This window comes from Ursus americanus, chromosome 8 (genome assembly GCF_024610735.1).
Source record: "Ursus americanus isolate L20-20 chromosome 8, mUrsAme1.1.p, whole genome shotgun sequence".
In the NCBI taxonomy this organism is placed as follows: domain Eukaryota; kingdom Metazoa; phylum Chordata; class Mammalia; order Carnivora; family Ursidae; genus Ursus; species Ursus americanus.
Window position 1 is genome coordinate 14,923,063 of NC_142134.1, and position 10,811 is coordinate 14,933,873.

Sequence of the window (10,811 nt, forward strand, 5' to 3'; positions counted from 1 at the left end):
GACTGCAAGAGTTCAGGTTAAAAATATTACAATGCCTGGAGGGATAATTTATATTAGAACTATATGTGAGGCACCAATGTACAATAATATAAGAATTATTTAATCGATACCAAATGATAAGAATTGGTTAAACACAATTTTAACAAACTCTAAATGATATATAATGATATTTAAATGTAAACTCCCAATTTCTCCTAACTTCTCAAACAGACAAAAACCAAAATAAAACAAACAAAACAGCCCTTGGACAGCTTTAGCTGAGAAAATGGTGTCTTTTCTAGTTCAGGTTGAATCGCTATTTTTGCTTTGTCCAAATTCTGCAGATCCTTTTTGAGTCTCTGGACCTGGTTTTTTTTTTTTTTTTTTTTTTTTTAAAGATTTTATTTATTTATTTGACAGAGATAGAGACAGCCAGTGAGAGAGGGAACACAAGCAGGGAGAGTGGGAGAGGAAGAAGCAGGCTCCCAGCCGCGGAGCCTGATGTGGGGCTCGATCCCAGAACGCCGGGATCACGCCCTGAGCCGAAGGCAGACGCTTAACCGCTGTGCCACCCAGGCGCCCTGGACCTGGTTTTTAAAACAGGTGCCAGGACTAGAGTTTGAGCTGTTGGGCTGGAGCTACTGTTGATTCACCATTCAACCCTGGATTTTAGAATATTTGAGTGTTGTCATTGACGATGGAGACATTTAAATCTCGTAGCTTTGAGGTCAAACAGACCTGAGTTCAAATACTGACTCTATCACTTGTTTGCTGTGGTCAGTTGCCTAAGCAACTAAATGGCATCTCTTTGAGCCTCCATTTCTTAATCTGGAAAATGAGGAGCATAGTAATAAGCATTGAATGATTACTTTGCTATAAACATTTTCCTCAAAAACATTTTCACCACATAAAGAATTGGCTGTTAGGCAATTTTTGTAATAAAAGATAAAAAAAATAACTGGTTGACAGTTTGGCTTAACAGTTTGGTTTGATTTCTCCACTGACACAGTACTCCCATTTTTATATTATATAAACCTTAACCTCATAATGGCCTATACAATGATGCAGAGTTTTGAACCTACATTTCCCATAGAACTTAGGGACATCTACCAGTGGACGTGTGACAACATACCAAGAACAAACAGCAGTGTAGAAGGCTTTCACAAGGGGACAAAAAGCTCAGTTACAAATATGCATCCTAGTATTTGGAAACTGATACCCCTCTGTGGTGTTGTGTTTTGTTTTTTTTTTTTAAGATTTATATATTTATTTGAAAGAGAGAGAGAGTGGGAGTGCGTGCACATAGGCAAGCACAGGGGGAGGGGGTGGAGGGAGAGAGAGAGAGAATATCAGCCAGATTCCCTCCTGAGCATGGAGCTGGTGGTGGGGGTGGGGGTGCTCCATCTCACACCCTGAGATCCTGACCTGAGCCAAAACCAAGACTTGGATGCTTCATATGATATGGAACAGCTGCATTGAAGTGCTGGTTTTCAAATCACTAGTTTCTGAGGTGAAAAGAAGTCTTGAGTATCTTATGAAAAAAATTTTTTTGTGAATACCATTTTCTCATTTAGGAAAATAAAAAGTTAAAAAAAATCTTTAAGGGAACACAATTATCAGTATTGAGATTACACTTATGATTTACTTAAATCAAATTTTTTACAATTGATTGGGTGCGCTTGTTGAGTGTTCTATGTTTAGTATTACAAACATGTATCTATCAGTTTTGTTAGAGCAGTGCTTCATAATAAAACACTCCAAACTCAAACTCAAACTCAAAATCAAAACAAACAAACAAACAAAAAAACACTGGGATGCTTAACTGATTGAGCCACCCAGGTCCCCCTTATACTTCTCTTAATAAGAAATTTTAGTGTAAAAAGAAAAAGTGTAATGCCAATGAGGAGATGAATCATCAAGGAAAAAAAAAAGTAGAATACCATGAATGAAAGACTTTGAAGGCAAGGGTTTAGATATAATCTACAAAATAAAATCAGTTATTTGTGCAGTATTACCCCGAATCTGCACTATACATTTTGAATGTACTCAATATTTTGTATTTCGCAACAGTGTTTTTAATTTTGTTATTCATTTTTCATGTTTCATTATGCCCCCTCTAATGAATGCCCCTTTTATTTTTCGTGATCGTATCTTTTACGGCAAAGTTGCTTTACGGTCATTTAGTTATGCGAGGGAAATGCTTGCGGTGGATATGCTTCCCGCGGAGATGTTCGGGGTGAAACTGCCTAGAACCTGTAAGGTATTTCTCCTTTATGTTACTGACGGGAAAATGTTTACTTCTATCTAGATGTATCTGTGTTTAATAAGAGAAAATTCATTGAATTTCAAGAGAAAAAATTTGCTTAGCTACTAGCCCTAGCAAGGAGTAAACTGGCAGTAGCTAAATATATATGCTCCCGAAGTTAAAATGAATTCAGAGCTTAAAAAAAAAAAAATCAGCTTGGGCCTTAAATTTAGAACCTACAATTGACAAAAGAAAGAAAAAAAAGCCTGTTCTGGTTTTAAGGTTGCAGAGAAGAAACTGCGGCGGGGGTGGGGAGGGTGGGGACGACCGAGAGCGATCGTTTGCTAAAGTTCTCTGAGTTAGAGGTGTTACTTCTACCCTCTTGACTTGGCCCCCGGGTTAAACTTGAACTACAAAAACTCAATATAAATTTTCTAAATGTTTTTGTGTCATAAACAGTTTTGCCATACATTTGTTAGGAATGAATAATCGAAGATAAAGAACAGTGTTCTGTAAAAAAAAAACAAAACAACATATATATATTCCTCACACCATCCCTATTTAACTGGAAAACAAAACTAGGAAGCAATAGAGTAGCCAAGAAATGGACACTTGAACTTTCTTCGGGTTTTTGGCTGACAGTTTAAGAATGGACACCTCCACAGGTTATGTACCTAGCCTGGCTTTCCTGGGTCAAACCGACCCAGAGTTGCCCTTCAAAGAGATTTTAAGATGACAGTAGTCCATGGAACATGTTGCATTTTGTGGAGGCTTTTTCATTTCTTACCCTTCACTTGAGTGAGAGCAATCATATGAAATGGTAGTTAACTAGGAACCTACCCTATCAGTTCCAGCTATTGGACCGGCATCCAGGAGTAAGGTTTTAGTTGTTTTGTTTTGTGTTCTCATCTATTTCTGGAATGTTACACCCATCTTCCCTGTACTTGTGCTCCAGGCCCAATTGCTTTGATAGGTATTTTTAAAAAAGTATTATAGGAAATGATTTTATCTTCTGGGATCTTGGTCCCCAACTTATTTTTGACACTATTCTGCAACACATTTCTCTGTATCATCTTAGGCAGTTAGAGGTAAACATATTATATGGAGAGAGAGAAATATATATAGTATATAATATATATAGTAATTCTTTTTTTTCTTAATGTATGTACATAGCACATGTACATTTCCCCTCCAGAATCAATGGGGAGTCATTACAGTGTTGTGATTAGAAAAGAGGGGCCCATGGGGCGCCTGGGTGGCACAGCGGTTAAGCGTCTGCCTTTGGCTCAGGGCGTGATCCCGGTGTTCTGGGATCGAGCCCCACATCAGGCTCCTCTGCTATGAGCCTGCTTCTTCCTCTCCCACTCCCCCTGCTTGTGTTCCCTCTCTCGCTGGCTGTCTCTATCTCTGTCAAATAAATAAATAAAATCTTTAAAAAAAAAAAAAAAAAAAAAAGAAAAGAGGGGCCCTTGTTGAGTAATTTCCTTTATACCATATAGATAGACCCTTAAAGATTTGTCAAGGCTTTAGGCTTTTCATAGAAGTATTTAGTCCCCCTTGATCTTCAAAATGGAGTCCAGAATGGGTGTGCTGGGAGTCTTACCCTGTGTTTAGCAGAAGAAAATGTTTCTGTTTTAAATATGTTCATTCATGTGTATATCAATATTCATCCTAAATTTTAAAAAAAGGTCACTTTTTCTAAAACATCACTTGCAACCAACTTTCTCATCTACCCTAGAATTATTTTTATTTTTAGTTTTTATTTTTTCTCTCTCAGTATTTGAGAATTTCAACAGAAGTACATAAAAATTTCCGCCAGATATGGAACCATGGAAGGTCACAGAACAGCATGAAGCTAGCTGTGTTCATTTCTCTAGGCAATTTGTTTACTCATTCAGCTATTACTAGCAAAGAGAAGACATGTCAATATAATTTACTTTTATTTTTATATTAGAAAGATGTCCTATTACACCTTAAAATGTAACGCAGAGGATGTATTTAAAATATAATTATAATGATACCAGCCCTTTCCTTAAGGACATGGTGACATCGCTGGAAGTGGCTGTAAAACTTTGTTGTGTTACCTCAAGGGGGAAATATCTCTCATTCTCAAAATAGTGTTTTTCAGAGGTTGCCGTTTTGTTTTTCAGGACTAAGAATCTTCTCCTTAGGAACCAGAATATGACCACATTTACCAGCTAGTTATTCATTGCATTGGGCACATACTAATATTTTCTTACCAAATTAGAGCATATGTAGTCTTCTCAGTTTTTAGTTTTTAACTTTGTGTTTATCTGCATTGTGTTAGTATTTTATTTTAGCTCTTCTCTCATGATTTTCTTAATTCTCATGAACCCAGATTTTCTCTAAGCCTGTCAGCTCCTGTTCTAGTTATCTGTTGCTATGAAACAAACCATCTCAAAATTTAATGGTTTAAAACACCAATATATTATTTTCTCTCAAGGTTCTGTAGCATGATTTGGCTTAGCTATGAGGTCCTCGCTTGGGATCTCTCATTTGGAACATTCAGAGAGGTGAAAGTGCAAAGTCTTATCCAAAGTTATCCAAAGACTTGACTGAACTGTCCATCCAAGATGGTGCCTTGGTGCTTCTCCATATGATCTCTCTCTCTGGTAGAATAGTCTAGACTTCTTACATGGTGGCTCAGTACTTTAAAATACTTGTTGGGCTAAAAGCTCATTAACTGGATTTGTTGGCTTAAGAATAAAAATTCCCATGCAAATTACATGCTGTTATATTCTGTTCTTTCTCAGGAGGTCTCTGTCTTATATTTCATGAGTTCCAGGGTCTTTAGCAAACAGCAAAAGTTGTTAGGCCAGTTTTGTGAGCTAAGCCTGGAATTGTTATGGAGTCATTGTCATTATATTGGTCAAAGCCATCAGATGCAAAGGAGTGCAGAAGTAGCTTCCAGGCCTTGATGTAGAAAAGTGACAATGTCATATTGCGGAAGAACTTGTGGGATGGGGTATAGCATTGGAACCATTTTTGGAGAATATAATGTGGCTGAGTTAATCTTTGATAACAGTGCAGGTATTGAGCATTCAAAATGCCTTCAATTCAACATGTTTGATATATCTGTATTAGTGAGGGTTCTCCAGAGAAACAGGACTCTCTCTCTCTCTCTCTCTCTCTCTCTCTCTATATATATATATATATATCATAGGCTTACATGATTATGGAGGCTGAGAAGTCCCATAGTTTGCCTTCTGCAACCTGGAGACCTAGGAAAGCCAGTGATGTAAATCAAGGCCGAGTTAGAAGGCCTGAAAACTGGGGGAACAGATGACATAAAATCCATTCTAAGAACAGGAGAAGACAGATGTCCTCGTTCAAGCATCCAGGTAGGAAGCAAAAGATGCAAATTCCTTCTTCTGCCTTTTGTTCTATTCTGGCCCTTAATGGGTTGGATAATGCCTACCCATTCAGGAGGACAGTCTACTGAGTCCACATATTCAAGTGCTAATCTCGAGTGTTACCTAGAAATAAAGTTTCATTAGGACACCTCTGCTGACTCAATTAACCATCACTGTACTGGATTTGATGATAACCCATTCTGTACAGCATAAGTAATGGTTTATGTTGTGCTGTTGATTTTACATTACCATACTATCTTACAACTGGAATCAAGATCCAGCTTTTCCTAGCTGCCTAAGCAGTCAGACATAGCTGATAATCTCTGTCACAAAATTTCAAAAGGTCATGTGAAAATAGTGAAAAAAATCATCTTTAAATATTATTTATCAAAGCTAATACTTCTTGATGTATTTAGATCCAGGACATGTCAGAAGCATTTTATTAAGTAGCTGCACAAAGGAGACAACTCACAGATTGCTGTATCAAACACCATTAATTTTACTGAATTTTTAAAGTAGAGTTTGAAATAAAGGGCCAAACTTCAAGTTAAAAAAAAAAAGATCGTGAATTCACTAATTGTTTATATCCTAAGTGATTGACAGTAGCTAAAATTTAAAATTAAATAGTTCTTCATGGTTATGACTTTATATAATCATCTAAAATAGGAGTCAGCAATCTATGCGCTGTGGACCAAATCTGTTTCATCACTATAAATAAAGTTTTATTGGAACACAGCCATGTCTGTTTGTTCACATACATCTATGGCTGTTATTGCTGCAATGACAGATTTGAGTAGTTTGACAGAAACCAGATGGGCTGCAAAGCCAAAAATACTTACTAACTGGTCCTCTAAAGAAAAAGTTTACTGACTTAACGCTTTACGGAAAAGTTTGGTGACCCCTGACTAAAATAGTGAAGGTTGAATTTATATTTTAAAAGGAGATAAGACAGTTCTATACACACTGATGCAGGTCTTATCTTTTTGGGACTCTAGGAGTCATAAAATTCAAGGGGAGATACCTGATAAAGAGCAGAGTAATTTGCATGGGAACTTTTATTCTTAAACCAGCAAATCCAATTAATGAGTTCCTAACCCACTGAATAGTTTAAAGATACAAGGGCAGAAAATATTTACAAATATTTGCACTTGGATAAACAAAAGTCTGAGTGGTTGCTTCATGGTTTCCCTTTAACTAGTATTGATTCTTTTTTAAATATTTTTTATTTAAAAAATTTTTTTAAAAGATTTTATTTATTTATTTGACAGAGAGATAGAGAGCACAAGTAGGCAGAGCGGCAGACAGAGGGAGAGGGAGAAGCAGGCTCTCCGCTGAGCAGGGAGCCCGACATGGGGCTCAATCCCAGGACCCTGGGATCATGGCCCAAGCCGAAGGCAGCCGCTTAACCGACTGAGCCACCCAGGTGCCCCTGATTCTTTTTTTTAAAGGGAGACTCATATTTCCTGACATTAGATTATCCTTTTCAAAAAAGTGTTTTTTAACATTTTTCTGCTTTTCCTCCACTTTCATTATTTCTTCTATTGGTCATTCAGAGGGATTCACTTTGCCTAGAGAGAGACTGGGTTTGTTTTTTTAATGAAAGGAATCCAAATGGAAAGAAAGTTAAAGTTTGGTTTTTCAGTTCAGAAATAGGCTCTTGAAGGTCCTAGAAACAGTCATGTTGAAAGCAGAGCTTTAGTTTTGTAAGGTGAAAATTTTGCTAAGAAAAGAAGGGTAGTAGAAAATCAACAGGGTTAGCCATGAAAGAAGCAAGGTGAAGATATGTCAACAATAGTAAATTGAAAAGGGGGGCAGGGTGATAGTGTCCCCCACTGATTATGGGTTACCTGCCTGTCAGCTAGGGTTATTGATTGAGGCATCATGTTGAAGGAGGTAAGAAGGGCTTGAAATGAGGAGATAGGACCTAGAATGACCATAGGGAGAGGGACAGATTCATCTCTAAGAAGCAGTTGCCCTGTGGCCACAATAGTAATAACCACAGACCATCCACCCCCACAGTATGGCCTGGGCTGGAAAGACTTTTAGTGTACCATCGCCTGGTGAGGGCCCGTGTGTCTGCTGGGGATCATCTTGTGGAATTAATCCTCCTCTTGCCCTAAGACCTTTCTTAGTTTATCCAAACTCCCCCGTGTGGCCAGCTTTCTTTAAATGATCCAAGAAACTCATCAGCCTCCCAAACTTTGGGTTCTGGAAGAGGTGTGTAGGGGAAGAACTCTGCCTCCACTTCCTGACAACCTGGCATGTCTCCGTATGGACCACATGGGCAAAGGTTGACAGCAGTCTGACCTGAGGCTTGGCCAAGTACCCTGGAGCAAGGAGTGATACGCATCCTGGTGCAGAAATTCCAGAGGCAGCACCTCTCCCACTTCTTCATCTTCTGGGAGTTGGTCACAAGGCTATTTCTCATCCATCTCCCTGGTTTCAGTTGAGCACAGGACTTTCATCCTCTCCCCCTTTAGGGCTTAACTACAGAATCCTTTGTAAGTCTCTTTACTTAGCCATAGGTGAGAGCTGACTCCTCAACAGCAGAATGACCTACTTACCTATGCTGTTTGTCATCTGGCCCCTTTGGCTCAGTGTCATCCTGTGGTACAAGGAATACAGAGAGCTGACACCATGCTGATCCTGCTTTTGCTCTCTGTGAAAGTAATAAACTGTTTGACTCCATTTGAGCTCGTTGTCTCCCTACTAGCTGAATCAGTGGGGTTGTGGTATGCAGACCTTGCAGTTGAGATCGTCATGGCCCTGTTACAAATCACACTGCCTTTTGGAGAATGCTTGACAAAGTTTTGTTCTATTTTGACAACAGCACGAAAGGGTATTTTCCTTGTTTACTAACAGTCTCTGTTCTCAAAGAGATTCTTCTTTGATCACCTGATTGTGACATGAAACCTGTAAAATTATATCTTCTTATTAATACCAAAGGGCAAAGAAGTAAAAACGTAGTTAGGCTTGCTATATGTGCTCTTATCCAAAACTTCCTCTTCTGATTCCCAGTTAAACTCACTTATCTTAACAGGGTGACTTCTCTATAAAGAAAGAAGCTGTGAGAGATAAATGGGGCGTGGACTTTGGAGCAGATTTCTTTCCTCCGCTTAGCAGCTGCATCATCTCAGGCAAGTTACTAAATGTCTCCGTAACTCAGTTTCCTTACTTGTAAAACGTAGTAGACTTTTAGTAATTGTTGAGAATGAGGTAATATATGTAAAATGCTTAGAACAGAACTGGCACTGATGCTGCTTTGCTGATTTGATGGCTACACTTTGAGAACTACTGAGTTGGGATATAATTTGCATGTAAATAACAGAGATCCACAATCACAGTGGCTAAAAGAAAACAGAAGTCTATTTGTAGAGGTATGAGTCCAAGGCTGGTGTGGTGCAGACTTTTTCTATCTTGTCACCTTGCCATCCATAGATTATTGCTTCATGCACAGTGTCATAGATGGGTCACCATCATTGTTGAATTCCAGCCAGTAGGAGAGAGAAATTGGAGAAAGGGGAAGAAGATAATACTTCTCTTTAGGGAGACAACCAAGAAATGGTACACATCCAGGGTACACATGGCAGAACTTAAATTGAATGACCACATCTAGTTCCAATGAAAGTGAAAGAAATTAGAATTTACTCTGTAGGCACAGACCCAGCTTAAAAACCAGGATTCTGTTACTCAAAAAGAGAAAGAAGAATAGATATTATGGGCATCTATGAGCTCTGCCACAGCTACAGACTGGTTTCTGCATGTTAACAATAGCAAAAGAATTTTCTGTAGATAGAAGAATATAAAGATACAACTTGATTTCCCCCCCAAATATGAACATAACTTATTTAACTTTTTATTTTTTCTCTATTTGGAGGAGTCATTTGATTGGTTCTCAGGAGAAAGAGTATCTTTCCCTGGGAGGAATAAAAATTATTTTTTCTAATAATTTGGATTCTCATCATCTGCCAGATGGACCATCAGTAGGTACTAGCAAGGAATATAGAAAACAGAGCTTTTGGTGGAAAGGTGAAAAGAACTTGAAGCAAGAGACCAGGGAGTCTAGCTAGCTAGGGTGGCAGAAGGAGGCTGGAACTCTTAACGTGATCCTAAGTAGGAAACATTATTTGCGGAGGGGTCTTCCATGAAGAAGATTTTGTATGATATGACTGAGAGAATTACTATAAGGGTCATTGTTGGGATGTCCAGGAGCTGTGTTAAATCACAGCCTTTACCAGTCCACTCCCAAGTCTGCATTCAAGAACATCATATTGCTTTGATCTAGACCCTGGGTAGTTGGTTGTCTGTAGGCCTCACCATATGACTGCCCACTCATTTGGTATCTTGGCTAGGCTGTGAATCTTTCCTCTGCAGCCATGGCCTACTCTGAGTGAATGTCTTGCCATAGTTCTCTGAAAAATCCCCCACTAGTCTAAAGGAAACTCCTGGATGCTTGGGGCAATGGTGGAATTAAAGTGAGCTAGCTCAAAACCCTGAGGTGGAAGAGTACAGAGCAGACACCCTCATTCCATAAGTCAAAGGCAAAGGGATCGGCTGGTGATGGGTAGTAAGGAGGGCACGTATTGCATGGTGCACTGGGTGTTATACGCAACTAATGAATCATGGAACTTTACATCAAAAAGCAGGGATGTACTGTATGGTGACTAACATAATATAATAAAAAATATTATTATAATAAAAAAAAAACAAAGGAAGAAACCATAGAGGAAAAGATGAACCAATTTTGCTATTAAAAAATGAATAAGTTTGGAATATTAATAAGTGAACTTCACAGATTTCAAAGATCCTTTCCAAATCTAAGATTTGAGGATTCTATGATATACTGAGATAGTTTGTGACAATACGTCACAAATAAATAGTAAAGATTACCTATATTGTCTAATAAAGAGTATTGATTACACTGTTCCCAAGGCCTCAATCTCATCAAAAGCTTTTGTTTACAAAGATGCATTAGGGCAAGAAAACAATGTTCCATGAGTTCCCAAAGGACCAGGTAATTATATAACAGTCGGATGTACCCAAGTGTTAAGACGGAGAAAGGAAGGGGAGCGGAGAGGAGAGAGATGATCCTGATCACCTCATTAACATGTTGGGCTCTGAACAGCAACTACTGAGTACACTCCACATGTAGGAAATGAGGTGATGAGAACTAGAGAAGGATATTAATTCACTCTCAATAATACCATTATTCA